Below are 17,143 nucleotides of genomic sequence, written 5' to 3' on the forward strand. Positions count from 1 at the left end.
CAGGTCAAGAAGCAACAGTTAGAACAGGACATGGAACAACAGACTGGTTTCAAATATGAAAAGGAGTACATCAAGGCTGTATATTGTCACCCTGCTTATTTAACTTATATGCAGAGTACATTATGAGAAACACTGGGCTGGAAGAAGCACAAGCTGGAATCAAGATTGCCAGGAGAAGTATCAATGACCTCAGATATGCAGATGACACCACCCTTATGGCAGAAAGTGAAGAGGAACTAAAGAGACTCTTGAAAGTGAAAGAGGAGAGAGAAAAACCTGGCTTAAAACTCAACATTCAAAAAACTAAGATCATGGTATCTGGTCATATCACTTCATGGCAAATAGATGGGGAAACAATGGAAACAATGACAGACGTTCTTTTCTTGGGCTCCAAAATCACTGCAGATGGTAATTGCAGCCATGAAATTAAAAGACGCTTACTCCTTGGAAGGAAAATTATGACCAACCTAGATAGCATATTCAAAAGCAGAGACATTACTTTGCCAACAGACGTCGGTCTAGTTAAGGCTATGGTTTTTCCTGTGGTCATGTATGGATGTGAGAGTTGGACTGTGAAGAAAGCTGAGCGCCGAAGAATTGATACTTTCGAACTGTGGTTCAAAAAGAGTCGAACTCTTGAGAGTCCTTTGGACTGCAAGAAGATCCAACCAGTCCATTCTAAAGGAGATCAGTCCTGGGTGTTCATTGGAAGGATTGATGCTAAAGCTGAAACTCCAGTACTTTGGCCACCTCATGCAAAGTGTTGACTCATTGGAAAAGACTCTGATGCTGGGAGGGATTGGGGGCAGGAGGAGAAGGGGACGACAGAGGATGAGATGGCTGGATGGCATCACCGACTCGATGGACAAGAGTTTGAGTGAACTCTGGGAGTTGGTGATGGACAGGGAGGCCAGGTGTGCTGCAATTCATGGGGTTACAAAGAGTCGGACACGACTGAGCAACTGAACTGAATTGAACTGAAGCTGTTTGTGCATTTTGGATGTTAACCTCTTGTCAATTGCATCATTTACAAATATTTTTTTACCAATCCATAGGTTGCCTTGTCATTTCGTCGACAGTTCTCTTTGCTATGCAAAAGCTTATAAGTTTGATTAGGAACCATTTGTTTATTTTTGCTTTTGTTTCCTTTGTCTTAGGAGACAGGTCCAAAAAATATTGCTATGATTTAAGTCAGAGAATGTTTTGCTTATGTTCTCTTCTAGAAGTTTTATAGTATCATGTCTTATATTTAGGTATTTTAACCATTTGAGTTTATTTTTGTATATGGTGAGGGAGTGTTCTAATTTCATTCTTTTACATGTAGCTGTCCAGCTTTCCCGGGACCACTTGCTAAAGAGACTATCTTTTCTCCATTGTATATTCTCCTCTCCTTTGTGGTAGATTACAGAATAAGCAGTTTATACAAACAGAAAGTAGATTACAGATTATATAGGGCTGGGAGAGGTGGGAATTAGGGAGGGAGGGTTGGAGAGGGGAACAGGAATTGACTGTTAATGGGTGTTTTTTAGGGGGAACAAATACATTCTAAAACGACATTGGGATGATGATTGTGCAACCTTCTGAATATACCAAAAAACATTGTATCATACATTTTTTTTTTTGACCACACCTCAAGGCCTGTGGGATCTTAGTTCCCTGACCATGGATCAAATCTGTGCCTCCTGCAGGGGAATCGCATAGAGCCTTAACCACTGGACCACATCATACACTTTAAATGGGTAAATTGTAGTGTGTTAATCGTATCTCAATTAAGCTGTTTTTAAAAGTTTAAACCAAAATGGCTTCATGACTGTGAAAGGCCCACCAATGTAGGATGCTGGGCAGTGTGGAGCAGTTTGAAAGTCGACATGCTACTGCTACTGCTAAGTCACTTCAGTCGTGTCCGACTCTGTGCGACCCCATAGACGGCAGCCTACCAGGCTCTGCCATCCCTGGGATTCTCCAGGCAAGAACACTGGAGTGGGTTGCCATTTCCTTCTCCAATGCATGAAAGTGAAAAGTGAAAGTGAAGTCTCTCAGTCGTGTCCGACTCTTCGAGACCCCATGGACTGCAGCCTACCAGGCTCCTCCATCCATGGGATTTTCCAGGCAAGAGTACTGGAGTGGGGTGCCACTGCCTTCTCCGGAAAGTCAACATGCTTAAGTCCAAATATTTGGCTGCTTATCAATTATGTGACCTTAGGTGAATTACTTAATTCTCTGAGGTTTATTTTATTTATTGTAAAATGGTTGACAATATTTCCTACTTCATAGGGTTTTTTTTTAAAAGAAATATAAATTTAAAAAAATATTAAAGAGTTATTCTGTTCCAGGCACTGTTCTAGATTCTGGGATAATAGTTGTGACCAGGACAGTCAAGGCATGAAACTTCTTCAGCGTAAAATATTGGCCATTAACTTAAAAATATTAGAAACCCTGAAAGCTAACACTGTGCCAAACACATTTATGAGCTAAATTTTGCCCCTGGTCTGACAGTTTGTGATCCCTGGTATAGGCTTTTCAGATGGTGAGTTTCTAGACTATTGCCCACTTGGCTGAACCTCAGCACCCTCAGCCTGCTCCCATATGCTTCCAACACCAACCGAAGAAAATAATCCTCATAAAGTCCAGGGAAACCATCCTAGCAAGTAATTGAGCCAGCTCTATAAGATGCCGCAGGCTTCCTCAATGAGCCCATTCATTTTCCAGGCTTGGACTGAGCTGGCATTTTCTACAGGGTAGGTTTGGAAGGGACATGTGCTTCCCATGCCTTTCAAAACCATCTGTCCTCTGAGAACCATCTTTGGGAGGCCAGTTCAGGACACCGTCTCAGATGTTTGGATTTAACCCTTTCATTCTTCTTCACCTGCTGATGCCTAACACCTCGACTGTTTTTGGCCAGATACGATAAGTTGTGCAGTGGCTGCACAGGAGGCTGTTTCCTGGAACTCTATAACGGATGATTAAACTGTTTCAGTTCTCAGACCTCAGAAAAGAAAGAAAGCATTAAATGTATCTTGTAGCTTTTCAATTAAGAATCAAGCAACCTCACATTATTCATTTATCCATCAACAGAGAAGAAGAGTTTAAAGCTCTTGAGAAGAGGAATTTTATAGAAAGTATTTGGGAAGTCAGGGCCTTCATTGGGGTCATATTACCCCTTCAACACCAAACTGCTTTTTGGAGTGCTTCACCCCCGTAGGGTCATGGAATTCTACAGGACCTCTGAGTTTGAGTCTTTCATGGGCAGAAGCTAAGTGGAGCACACCAGACTTCCAAAAGCCTCTGCCAAGTCAATGTGGTGTAGAGAAAAATGGTAGACTCGTGTTCAAATTCCCTTCTGCTACACTAGTAACTATGTGACTCTGTGACAATTACTTTATCATTCTGAATTTTACTTTCACATTTGTAAAATGGGAAGAATAATAAGATCTCATGGGTCTTTTGCAGTGGTTCTCAACCTAGTTACATATTAACATTGCTTTTTAAAAATGTGACAGCCTGTCCTACAAATCAAGTCAGAATCTCTGAGGGTGAAATCAATAGCAATATATTATAAAAGGTCCACGGATTATTCTAGCATACAGTCAGGATGAAAAATCGCTGGTGAGGATTAAATGTTACTTGTATGTAAAAAAAAAAAAAGTTACTTGTAAAGCAGTTCTTATTCGTTCCTGCTGCTGCTGCTAAGTCGCTTCAGTCGTGTCCGACTTGGTACGACCCCATAGAGAGCAGCCCACCAGGCTCTGCTGTCAAACAAGCAATTGACTATATTTTTGGTATAGGTTCTAAAACTGTACCACCAGGTGTCAGTCTGACCATACAAGTTGGTCCCTAGAAATTTTTATTTCCCTGTTTTCTCAATAATAGCCATGTACCATCCCCATGAGCATTTGTTGAGTACCTGCCTGTCTTATGCCAGCTACAGTGCTAGTGACCATGTGATTTCAAGTCATATGACAAGTAGTCAGGGTAGTTATTGCCTCAATTATGAGGAATCAGAGGGTCAGAAAGATTCCTTGTACAGGATGTACAATAAGCAGCAGAACTGAGATTCAAGCTTCATTCATTCATTCACTCATTCAAAAACACTGAATCTTACTAGGCACAAGGTACTGTATGTGGCAATTCGGATCCAAAGGTGAACAAAACATAATTGTTATCTTCTGGAGGTTCATTTTATCCTTTACTTGTAAGTACATTTGGAATAAAGGGGGGCATTTTATTTTATAGTTGTTTTTAACCTCAGGTGAGCTATATCTAGAACTGAAATTCTCTATTCCTAAGAGGGTAAAATTGCCCTCATAGAACTTCCTGGAATGGCTGTTCCACTGTACCCAGCCATTATAATAAAATTTTAAAAGTTGAGAGCTTCTTAGTTACTAATGAAGCTAGAGACCACATTTGTTTTACTACTATCTCGTTAGCTTATTTATATCCTCAGCTTCCCTGGTGGCTCAGATGGTAAAGAATCTGCCTGCAATGTGAGAGACCTGGGTTCTATCCCTGGGTTGGAAAGATCCTCTGGAAGAGGGTATGGCAACCCACTCCAGTATTCATGCCTGGAGAATCCCCACAGACAGAAGAGCCTGGTAGGCTACAGTCCATGGGGTCGCAGAGTCAAACACAACTGAGCTACTAAACACACATTAGCTTACTTATATCCTCAGCAGCAAACTATTAGCATAGATTATATGTCTTAAGTTTTAGTAAATGGATATTTACTGAATGAATGAACGCCTAGTATTCTAAGCACTGTGCATAAAAAACCACAAGGGAAATGTTTAAAGAAGTCTGCATTGTATAGTGGTAAGCAGATTTGACTATTTCCTTCCAAAGTTTGTTCTAAAAGTCTCCAGTTAATTCATCCCTGAGGTGAGAAATTCTCGAAAATCTTGGAAAAGGTTCTAAATGGGCCAGGGACTAGAGGACTACTATATTACTACATTTGATCTGTGGCTCGAGTCTAACGGCTACTCTGAAGCTTGCTCCACGTCACAAAGACACCAGCTGTTATCCATCTCAGAGTTGTCATTCACTAACCAAGCAGTTTGACAATTAGGACCATAATGATTACCAGGTTGGGTCAGAGCTATAGTCCATTTAATAGTCTCTTACCTTGGATGAAAGGTTATTCAAGTAGTGGTTCTCAAACCTGGTTAGGAATCAGAATCATTGGTGGAGCTTTGCAAAAATAAAGTACACCTACTCCAATCCAATACAGTAGAATATCTGGAACTAGGAGGGGAACCTGGGGCATTGATATAGGACTGTCTGGTTCACACGTATATGCTTCTGTACTTCTTAAGTTTGCTCTAATTGTTTCTGTATTCTGACTATATTCCTTCCTTGGATATTGAGTTCCATGAGCTTATTGCCTACAGCTTGAAATAGTCTTTTTCTTTTTATCAGTCCTCATCTTAACCGTACTGAAAGTTTGTCAGTTACATTGTAATCCTAGGATTTGGGGATTTGAGAGCAGAGTTCCTGTTGGTCTTACCCATGCTTCTTGTGATACTATAGACTTAGCTTACCCCCTAAAGCATGCCTAGCAGTCACATGCCCATTCCTGAGATTTTTTGGTTTACAAGCAGCTCTAGCTTTATTAAGTAATCCTTCTGCATGAGTAAGACAACCTTTGTCCACTTAGTGCAATAGCAGAAAAATAATATCTCTTTCTGTGATGATTGTGACCTGGGATTGTTGCTTCTTAGGTCATTCAGGGCAAGGAAAGCACTTGTTGAAGGTTTTGGGTTAAAGTCCTGTTATGAGTCTGCCTGTTAGCGTTGGAGACACCAGGAAGGAGAATATGGTTTCATTTAAGAACTTAATAACTAACATAACCCTTTGGAATGGAGGTAGAGGGGCAGGAGTATTCACAGTAAAGTATACAAGGGAATGAATAGAGAAGTAGAATACCAGGGTCACAGACCAGCCAAATAGAATGAAAGAGGGTCTGGTTTGACCACTTCCTTTAAAAAGTGTGTGTGGGGGTGCTAAATGGTAAGTGGAGAACCACAATTGGTGTGTTCATTTTGGAATCTCTATAAATATTCTTTGATAAGTCAAAGTTTCCAAGTAGCCTTATGCACTTGTTAAAAAGAACAGGAGGAGAAAGAAGCTTAGCAAAGTGACAGGGAGGGAGAAGAGTTCCTACAGCATAGCCTATGCATGCCTCCAGGCAAGTTAGGTCTGGCCAGGATCTGTTTGCCCAGAAAACTTACTGGGGCTTGGTTGGAAATGTGTAACACTCCAATGATGAGATTTTTGGTTGGATTCCTTGTGGACCTCAACAATGAACTTACTCTCAACTGAAGTTCTTAGAAAACAGATCTCCAGGGACTGCTCCACCCAAGATGAAAATACTGTGGCCTCTGATTCCAATACAGGAGCTCAAAGATGAGGTGGCTCCTCTATGAATCAACACTCAAAATAATAATAGCTTTTCTTGCCATTTCTTTTCATCTAGAGATTTCAAAGCGTCTCATAAATATGTGCCCATTCCATGGTTAACTGATAAAGCCACATCTCTGATAGTCATCTTTCGCGTGGGATCCTTCCATCAGCTGATGGCTGAGCTGGAAATAGAGTGTGGGCCTCCTGATTCAAGGTCTCATGCTCAACACTCACTCCCTGTCTTCACGACCCAGCCTGCAGCTGTCTGTGGTGCTCCCTTGGGGCACAGTTCTTCATAGGGGCTGGAGTGTCAGATCTGCTCGCTTCTTCGCTGTCATCACCACCCGCTGACTGCATTTCTGGTTCCCTGTGTCCTGGCCACTGGGCTGTGCCTTGGTTATTTGGAATGTGAGAATTGTTGAAGAATCTCTAGGGATTCTTCATGTCTTATAATCCTTCATCCCAAGTCACAGCTCCCTGACAATCTCAGGCCCATCAGAGTGCTGTGTCCTGTGGTATTCTTCCCCCTCTGTCTTCATCCTCACTTCCCCTCTGCAGAACAAGAGGAAGCCACAGACCAAGAGCTTTTGAGGTAGGAAGGAATGAGAAGGAAAAGTCTTGTCCTTCCTTTCAGCTTGTTCTTTTTGTTCCCAAGGAGGGGGCCCAGGCCATGAACCTTGACCCACAATGGGAAGATTAGCAGGATGCGTCCATGTGTCCATCACTCACCCTGAGGGAGATGACTTTTTAATTTTTTTTTATCTGGAGCAGGGATAACTCAGTGCAGACCTTTGATGGGGAAATCCATCTCAGAACCTGAAAGGGAAGTAGCAGAGGGCCACTACTGGCCCAGCATTTAATTTTCATACCAGAATGGTTTTGCTCAATCAGAGGAAACTGAGTTCTCCCTCTCCCCACTGTTGGCGACTGAAGGAATGACCCTGTCTCTCTGTGGGGGTCCAATGGAGACAGGAAATGAGATTTCAGATTCATAATGCAGGGAAGGCCCTGTACACACTGGTGGAATGTTTTATTTAGTCATACACCACCACTGTGCTTTTACCTACGAATTACTACTAACGACTAGTGAGCATTACATGATAATTAGCACATGCTTTTTCTTTTTTACAACTCCCATAGCACCACCCCAAAATAAATGATGGTGTAGGGAAGGAAGGCAGCTCCTAGAGACAACTCCTGACTCATTCGTTCACTGAACATTTAGTGAACTACTTTGGGTCAGGCCCTGTGCTAGGAACTGTGAGCAGGATGGATGGGTTCCTGATATCACAGTGCTATAGGAGGATGTGCTCCACACAGATTTACTCATGGGATGTGTGTATCCAAAACGCAAGTGCAATATATATAACAGCCCAACCCAGTGGTGCCTGGGAGAGGAGATGTCAGCAGGCCCCGCTGTAGTAATCACTTTGAAAGTGAGATCTGTAGAATGAGTAGGAGCCAGTAAAGGGAACCTAACTCAGGGTGCGTGTATGCTCAGTGTGCGTGCTCAGTCACGCCCGACTCTTCATGACCCCATGGACTGCAGCATGCCAGGCTTCCCCATATATCACCATCTCCCGGAGCTTGCTCAAACTGATGTCCGTCAAGTTGGTGATGCCATCCAGCCATCTCATCCTACTTAGAGTAAACCTATACGATTGCTATAATTTCCCCTGTACATAATATTAACCCCACAAAGTAAATCCCAGTTTCCATCAAATACAGTGCCTCTGATTCTGCTTCTGTATAGTGTGATGCTTACCTTGGGAAAGTGTAAAATTCTACGCAAGTGGAAGATGTAATTATTGTTACACTAGAGAGTATTTCAGGGAGGAAGATGGCATGAGGGAAATGGGTGTGAAAATCATGTTCTTCTATTTCCACAGCCCAGGCTGCACTCTCTGGGCCCTGGGGATGATCTGGGTCTGACTCGGGAAATACGGAAATATGCTTGTCTGCCTTCCCTTGAGCAATAACATCCTTTCCTATCAGCTGCTGCTCTAAGAAGACACTGATGTCCTTTTGCAGGAAACTAACAGGAAAAGAAAGAAAGCCTACTACTAAATACACTTCCTGAGGTCAAAATGAAATGGCTGCTGCTCTGGCTGCCTGGAGGAAAAAGCTGAATAAATAAACACACCATCCCTATTGTGTAGGCAGGTTTCCTGGGGGCAAGTCTTCATCTTCTCAGCCCTTCTTTCCCTTCTAAAATTGGCCATCCTGCAAAACAGCAGACAGAGATCTTCTCTGGCTACTGAGAAGTGTTGAAACTTATAATTCTCCTCTTTCTCAAACCCAGAGGAAACACAGAGTTAGAAGAAGAGGAGACAAGTGACAGGAAGAGGAACTTGGTGTTGCTACATACCTCTCCTTTAACCTTGCAGATCTTTCCCTACAACTTCTGCTTTGAGCTCTTCTGTGCACAAATGTGGAAACACCTAGGAACATGCCCAGAGAAGCAGAGGCCAGGGTTGTGGCATATCAGAAAATCAAGGGACCTGTTTAAATACCCCCTGCACAGGTGTCTTGATTTGGAGGCAGAAGTGTAACTGTTATTATCTGTGAGTATTTATTGAGTGCTAATGGTCTAGCACCACAGAAGAAACTGCTTAAGACAGTGACTTTGGATCAGAAAGCAGCTCCAGTTGAAAAGATCCTAAGGCATTTCCTTGTGAGGATAGTTTTTTTCTTCTGCCTGGAACACTGACAAAAGGAAAGAACCTGTACAAATGTAAAGAGAGTGGAGGGAGGAAGGGGGAGAGAATATTTGAGTAGCCTGAAAAGATGAGATGAGGTAAGCTATGCATTTGGACCTTTGTGTTTCCACAATGTTTTTGGTTTAAAGATCATTTATGCTTTAGGAGTTCTCACCCTGCCCCCAACCCCCCCCAGCCACCACCACATTTTTCTTATAATATAATCATGTGTGAGCCCTGAGAAATGACTCAAAGCCAAAATAATGGGGTTTCCTTGATAATAGTTCCTCATTTTCTCTGGCTACAGGCCAGTCCTCAATATCCTCCTTCTTTATAAGGAAGCCACTCAACCCAGCCCTGCTAGTCAATCGAACCTCATAGTGATCGTTCGTTCATGTTGTAAACTGGGCTTTCTGCTTCCAGCTTTCTAATTGCAAAATTGCTCTCTCTTCAGCCTCTTGATTCTGACTGCTCCCAGTCCAGGGATGCAGTCTGCCCCTTGGGTGCCCTCATGCCATCCACAGAGCCTGGTAGGATCCCTCTTTCTCTCATCCTGTTAAGGATTGACAGCAGACTGCAGAGTGACCAATGAAAGGGCCAAAAGTCACACAGCCATGTCCTTGCTCATCCTGGGTACACCCCCCCCCTCTCTGGAACTTTAATTACCCAAATTACCCAATCTTGCTGGCTTTGAGCATGCTTTGCTTAATATAAGGCAGGCAGGAAATTAGACTGGATCATGGCTTTGTTGCTCATATTTTCTGAGCCCCAGATCTGGAATTATGGTCTGGCAAGTATAGGGTACATGTGGATAAATGAGACAAAATATTTGAAAAGAAGGCCATTCTGGATATTGCATATCCGTTCAGTAGCTTGGCAAGGGAACCAGATATCACACACTCATATAATGTTAATAAAAATTAACATTAATAATAATTAATGAGAATTTACCATGCATCAGGTCCTTCCTGAACTATGTAGATTATCTCATTTATTGCTCATAAAAGTTTCCTCCGAGAACCTAGAAGGGAGAGAAAACCAATCATTATATACTCAATAATAAAATTAAAAGAATAGTATTGTATACACTGCTGCTGCTTCTAAGTCGCTTCAGTCGTGTCTGACTCTGTGCGACCCCAGAGACGGCAGCCGACCAGGCTCCCCATCCCTGGGATTCTCCAGGCAAGAACACTGGAGTGGGTTGGTACATAATATATGCCAGGCTTTGAACTGAACACATTCTCTGCTTTAACTTTTAAACAAAACCTGTAAGTAGGTATTATTACTATTATCATATGGTAGGCTGCTTCTAGAGAAGGCAATGGCACCCCACTCCAGTACTCTTGCCTGGAAAATCCCACGGGCGGAGGAGCCTGGTAGGCTGCAGTCCACGGGGTCGCTAAGAGTCGGACACAACTGAGCGACTTCACTTTCACTTTTCACTTTCATGCATTGGAGAAGGAAATGGCAACCCACTCCAGCGTTCTTGCCTGGAGAATCCCAGGGATGGGGGAGCCTGGTGGGCTGCTGTCTATGGGGGTCGCACAGAGTCGGACACGACTGAAGCGACTTAGCAGCAGCAGCAGCAGCTGCTTCTAAAGTGACTCCAATAATCCCCCTCCTGGTATTTGCACCCTTGTGCAATCTCCTTTCCTTGAGTGTGGGCTGGACCCAGTGACTTGCTTTTGACTAACAGAATGTGGCAAGAATATTGGGATGTCACTTCTGTGATTAGATTGCAAAAGACTGACTTTTGTCTTTTTGCAGCCTCTCTCCTTGGCCCTCTCTTTTTCCCTTGTGCTGGCTTGCTGTGATGAAGGAAGCTGCTATGTTTTGAAATGTTCTATGGAGAGATTCACAAGTAAGGCACAGAGAGGTCCTGAGCCAATAGCTCATGCGGATCTGAGGCCTTAGGCTAAAGCTTGTGAGCTAAGGAATCCTGCCAATAATGATATAACTGAGCTAGGATGCAGGTTCATCCTAATTGAGGCTTGAGGTGACCGCACCCTTGTGAGACACCCAGAGCCAGAGGACCCAGTTAAGTTATACCAGGAATTCTGACCCACAGAGACAGAGGTAATAAATGTTGTTTTAAGCTACTAAATTTGGGGATAATTTGTTACCCAGCAAGAGATAGCTAATATACATTCCACTTTGTAGGTGAAGAAACTGAAGTTTAGGTAAATGAATCAACTTTCCCAGAGTCACATGGCTAGAAATAGCAGAGCCAGGATCTGAACACATTTAGTTTCAGGGTCTGAGTTCAAGTCTACTTTCTTATGAGATTCCAAGTGATCAGGAAACTGGAGTTCTAAAATGCATTCTACTCTCTGAAATCCTTGGAGTGTAGCCAGGTTTCCAGGAAACTCTTTGTGTGTGTGTGTAAAACTGGGATGGACAAAAGTTTAAATGGTGCTAAGTGCTTTGAGTGGTCCACTCCCTGTTTCAGAAGAATGGCTGGTCCACCCATAGATCTGATGATAGTAACCAGGGGCACCATTCAATAGCACAATGGCAGAGCTAAGAGCTGCAACCTGTCCATTTTACAAGCACTCAAGCCATCTTACCTATGCTATGCAGGGTGGGTAGAGGGGTATACACACTTTTCTTGAGGATGAAAATGCCTGCATTGAGTAATGAGACGGTATGGTGTGCTACTTAAAAATCACATGAGCCCTAGAATTGGAAATCAAATGGTTCCGCCTGAGAGGACACCCTTTTCCACTGACTTTTTAAATTTTTTTGCTTCTTCCCATCCAAGGAACAGTCTTGAATTTTGAAACCATAGTGCTTTGTTTCAGCATGGAAAGCAACTTGGCACGTCCCTTTGTTGGAAGCTCCCCAGTTTGGGATGGCAAAAACATCTTCTTCCAGAAAATTTCCCTTTGTTTACCTTTGTTTCATGCCAGTGGTCACCTTTATGAAATCAAAAGATTCGTTCACTGGCTGACTGCAGGAATCTATCCTTCCTTGTTGGCTTTTCCCTGGTGCCAAAGCAGCAGGCTTTGAGCTCAGGGGTATTTCCAGGTGGCAACAGAGCAACGATGCCATAGGGTAGAGTTCTGGCCCCATTCTCCTTTCAGCCAGTGGCAGAGGCTGTACTTTGTTGGTTCAATTGTGCAACCTGGTGTAAAGTCCATATCTGGGGCGGTTGCGGGTAGCACTCGAAGCTGTCTCAGCACTCTGATTGTGGCCTCTTGACTCTCTCATGTTCATTACCCTCTTCTCCAAGGGCTTTCTTTCTCTCTCAGCTCTCATTCTCTCTGTCTCTGTCTCACTTTTTGACTCTTTCCTCCCTTCCCTCCAATCCCTATATCCCTGTCAACCTCCACTTTCAGGGATCCTAAACTCAGGGAACCATCTCTTATCAAATATTATGACTTTGCCCCTAACTACTAGCAGCAAGCAGCTCTGGCCTTTGTCTGCTCATCTGACTGATTTTCTTTTCCACCGACTGTTTGCTTCTCTAATCCATTTGGATTGTGTGCAGAAACCAGGGAGGCAAAAAAAAATCCCCAAACAAACAAAAAACACCAAATGGAGTTTTCATAGTGAGTGTGTCCTCCTGGACTAAAATAGAAATGTAAAGACACTCGGGTTTTGCTCCCTTGAAAGTGGTATGATCAAAGAGAGGAGCAGCAAAGAAAAGAGCAAAATGCACCAGCACACATGAGAGCCCAAGGCAAACCATACCACTCAGATATTGGGCCATCACTCTGAGTCCATCATTTCCCACTTAATCAGGATTTATAAAGGCTATTTTTGCCTTTAATACACCTGCCATGCTGGTTTTGCTCAAGTGGTTCTGCAGAGATACCATCTGCACCACCTCCACAACCAGCCACGCAACACAGAGTTGCAGACTCCCTGACTCCAGTGTCCTTGCTTTTTAAGAGTGGGCCTTGAGAGTGATGGAGAAGCACCTAACACAGGAAAGAAAAGAGAAGTTGGATGGAATAATTGCATTATAAGATTACTTTGTGGACACAAAATCAAAATGTAGGGTACAAGCAATAACTTTTCCAGTTACTGCATGGGCTTCAATAACAGAATAGCCTTCTGCTGCATCAAAGAATGTTCCTTAAAATCTTCTTTCTTTAAGGTTTTCTCTCTTACTGGGTTGTATGTGTTTATATTACATTTTTCCTCTTAACTGATTTTCACAAGGAATGCGAGTGATAGAAGTGTATATGCACGTATGAGCAAAAACATTTATGAATGCCTTTTTTTCAGTTCAGTTGCTCAGTTATGTCCAACTCTCTGCAACCCCATGGACTGCAGCATGCCAGGCTTTCTTGTCCATCACCAACTCTTGGAGCTTACTCAAACTCATGTCCATCAAGTTGGTGATGCTATCCAGCCATCTCATCCTCTGTCACCCTCTTCTCCTCCTGCCTTCAATCTTTCCCAGCATCAGGGTCTTTTCCAATGAGTCAGTTCTTCACATCAGGTGGCCAAAGTATTGGAGTTTCAGCTTCAGCTTCAGTCCTTCCAAAGAAATCCCAGGGCTGATCTCCTTTAGGATTGACTGTTTGGATCTCCTTGCAGTCCAAGGGACTCTCAAGACTCTTCTCCAACACCACAGATCAAAAGCGTCAATTCTTCGGCGCTCAGCTTTCTTTATAATCCAACTCTTACATCCATACATGACTACTAGAAAAACCATAGCCTTGACTAGACGGAACTTTGTTGGCAAAGTAATGTCCCTGCTTTTTAATATGCTGTCTAGGTTGGTCATAGCTTTTCTTTGAAGGAGCAAGGGTCTTTCAGTTTCAAGGTTGAAGTCACCATCTGCAGTTATTTTGGAGCCCAAGAAAATAAAGTCTGTCCCGTTTCCATTGTTTCCCCATCTATTTGCCATGAAGTGATGGGACCGGATGCCATGATCTTAATTTTCTGAATGCTGAGTTTTAAGCCAACTTTTTCTAGTATATGAAGTAGGGGGTGACTTCCCTGGTGGTCCAGTGGTTAAGACCTCATGCTTCCAGTGTAGTGGGTGCAGGTTCCATTCCTGGTGGAGGAATTAAGATCCCACAGGCTGTGTTGTGTGGTGAAAATAAATAAATAGATACAATGAAATAAAAGGAATAGCTGAACTTTGTGGCAATATTCCTAGTTTTGTGATAGTAATTTTGTTGAGTTCCTGAACTTCCATGACAAATCCTCTTGCTGGCCTAATTCTATGTTCTCTATGGCACATAGTCACTATGACTGTGAAAGAGCCATTATTACCCAGAGTATCATAATAATGGCCATGCCCTCCTATGACGTTATTGTTTTCTATCTGCCAGGACATTAATTGCCTTCTAACTTGCTCTAAAATTGGTAGGTAGGGTACCGCCAAGACTAGAGAGAAGAAAGCTGTTGGTAATAATATTCAAAAGCTTCGGACATACTGCTGCTTCCTTCTCACTGGAGCATCTTCACATTTACATGTTACTTCTTTTGTTATGGGATGTTAGTTAAGGCTTGCCTTATGTCTTGAATGCCATCTTATCATGGTCAATGTTTGATCTTTCCTTCAACTGAATGATTCAGACATTTCTGTGGTTATTTTGGCTTTTCCGCTTTCCTTTCACAGGCTTTTTATGAGTCATTGAATTGAAGAGGAGGTTATTTCTAAATTGGAAGGTGAGGATGAGAGAAGGGGGAGGAAAGTTCTGGGAAAAGACTAGGAAAAGATACCTTACTGTTATGTAGAGTTACTTGAGGAATAATTTCCGCTTAGTTTGGTGATAGAGGTATATACTTTATTTAAATGACTAAAAATATATGTTAGAAAATAGACAATTTTTTCTTTGAGGTGGGGGTGGTGATAATGAACCACACAGTTTTACACTTCTTGTAGCTTGCTGAAATAGGACAGAAGGGTAAACAGAAGAGATATGGAACAAAGACTTAGCAGGAATAAGAAAGGGGCAAGGTCTAGTCTTGGTGCCACCTGAAGTCCCCAATCATAAAGGGGTGCTTAAGGGGAAGTACCCTTGAAATTTCCCAATCCATTCCTGAGTGTATGTTTCATGACCCATGAATTTATGTATGCTGGGTGGAGTTGTGAGGAAGGTACATTTATTTAAATCTGATTTAGAAACTGAAAGAGTAATTAGGCCAGCATTTTGCCATTCAGGAGCAGGAACAGTGGGTGGAAATGAAAAATAAAAGCAAAAAGCTGAAATGAAAAAAAAAAGGATATACATTTCTAGGAGCACAAGTTTTTATAGCAACATCAAATTTCTCGAGTGCCTACTGTGATTTGTACCCAAGTGAATAAAAACGCAATCATTTATTCTTGTGCATTGTGCCAATATGAGAAAAGAACTGCAATTCATTCAACGGTCTTAATTTAGACTGCTAGGAAGAGAGGTTTAGAAAAAAAGATAAATTGTTAAGTATCTGACACACATCTAGTAGGGTTATTTAAGAACTACTGAGCATAAAAATCAAGTTGCAGGGAGCCGAATTTTCTTTTCCAGAGCATCACAAGGGTAAACTGTGGCCCATTTAGTCCAAACTTGCTGTTGGCTGTTTGGTCACTTCGCAGAAGCCAGCCATGAGTGAGTCTGGAAGGGGGAGACCTCACAACACGCCACTTCAACTTATTAACTGCAACCAAAGTGGACTGACTTCTGCTAAAGGGCTGTGCTTTGCCCTTTCGTGTGGAGACTTCTGGAAAGAACGTCAAGGAAACTGGGCACCATAGGACCTCAAGGGGAAATTTTCATTTATATAGAGCGTTTCTCTCACTGAGTTGTAATCGATTTTTATACACAATTTCTAATGTTGTTGTCTTGTGTAAGTACTACCCTCTGGGTAAGCTGGCATGATAAGCTTTTCCTTATTGGGAGAAAGTTGGAGAAAGGCACGAGTTTACAGTCACCTCTACCACAAAGAGTTAATCCTTCCCGTCGGATTTGAGCGTCAGTCCCTTCCTTGCTTTCTACTGCGCAACCAAACTGTGCCCAAGCTCGAACCAACCGGAGCCGACCATCCTTTGCCAGTTGACTTAACAGACGCTTGCGGTAGCCTATCAGAACTTTGAACTGTCCAACCATCAACCAATTACAACTAAAGCTTGGTAGGTCGCTCCAGGTCCGGGAGGGGGCTAATACCGGGTCAGGAAAAGGGGCGGTAATAAAGTTTTGACCGACGGGTACACTAAACCAATAAGAGCAGAGAGCTGCCGCCCCACTATCCAATCGCGAGGTAAGATGTGTGAAAAGGGGTGGGACTGTTGTCATGGGGGAGGTGGAGGCGCTAGGTGGCTACTGGCGCCCGAGGTAGAGAGGCAGGGGCGCTAGAGTTGGTCGGCGGCAGCTGCAGGTGAGTTCCGATAATGAACCCTGCGGGCCTGAGGTCTGGGGGCCGTCGCGGGGGGTGGGGGTGGAAACTCCATCTCTGCGCTCCCGAAGCGGAAGCCAGCGGGAAGGGGGCCTCGACTGCGGGTCCAGCCCGGCCCGGGCCGGGGCCAGGGCGGGGGCGGCGACGGGGGCGAGTTCGCCCTGACTGGGCTGGTGGGAGAGCCGCCCGGCTCCTGCGGCGGAGTTCGTAGTGTGGCAAGGTAGGCTGCGGGGCCGGACCCAAGCGAGTCAGGCCAGCAGGTCCCTCGGGACGCCTAGCTGGTCGGGTCTGGGACACTGACCGGCGACCGGTGCGTGTGAGGGGTAGGTTCCTGGGGGAGACGGGAGCGTCTGTGGTCCCGGAGAAGGGAGTGACCGGTTACGACCTGGTCTGAGGGACGAGGTGACGCGGGTATACTCCGGACACCTTTAGGTGTGAGGAAGAAGGTGGGAACCCGGGAAGTCCGGGTGCGGCCCGAGCGGAGAAAGCTGGGGTGGGGGGGGGGTGGGGAGACTGGAGACTGGGAGTGGCCCGGGTCCGAGGGAGAAGGGAGGCCAAGGGCGGCAGGGGTCCCAGTGAGGATGTCGAGGAAGGAGGCAGGGAGGGGGCGGGGGATTCTCCTGAGAAAGGCGGCCATCCACGAGAGCAGCGCTGTGGGAGCTCTGGCGGGGCTTCGGTTGGTCGGACCGCTGGAGACCTTGAACAGCTTG

General features: G+C 44.0%; 1 protein-coding gene across 8 annotated transcripts in view; it reads left to right on the plus strand.

Annotated features, from left to right (window-relative positions):
• Positions 1-16,329: 16,329 nt before the first annotated feature.
• The window catches only part of NUMB (numb homolog (Drosophila)), a 163,754-nt gene continuing 162,940 nt past the window's right edge, over positions 16,330-17,143 (plus strand). For 7 of the 8 annotated variants that reach the window (XR_826694.1, XM_010855785.1, XM_010855792.1 and 4 more), the window contains exon 1: positions 16,330-16,415. The gene's annotated coding sequence lies outside the window, so the exon portion shown is untranslated. Of the gene's footprint in view, positions 16,416-16,457; positions 16,654-17,143 lie in introns of those variants that run through there. The other variant, XM_010855788.1, reaches the window with a different exon arrangement.

This window comes from Bison bison, unplaced genomic scaffold, assembly GCF_000754665.1.
Source record: "Bison bison bison isolate TAMUID 2011002044 unplaced genomic scaffold, Bison_UMD1.0 scf7180017864368, whole genome shotgun sequence".
Lineage (NCBI taxonomy): Eukaryota > Metazoa > Chordata > Mammalia > Artiodactyla > Bovidae > Bison > Bison bison.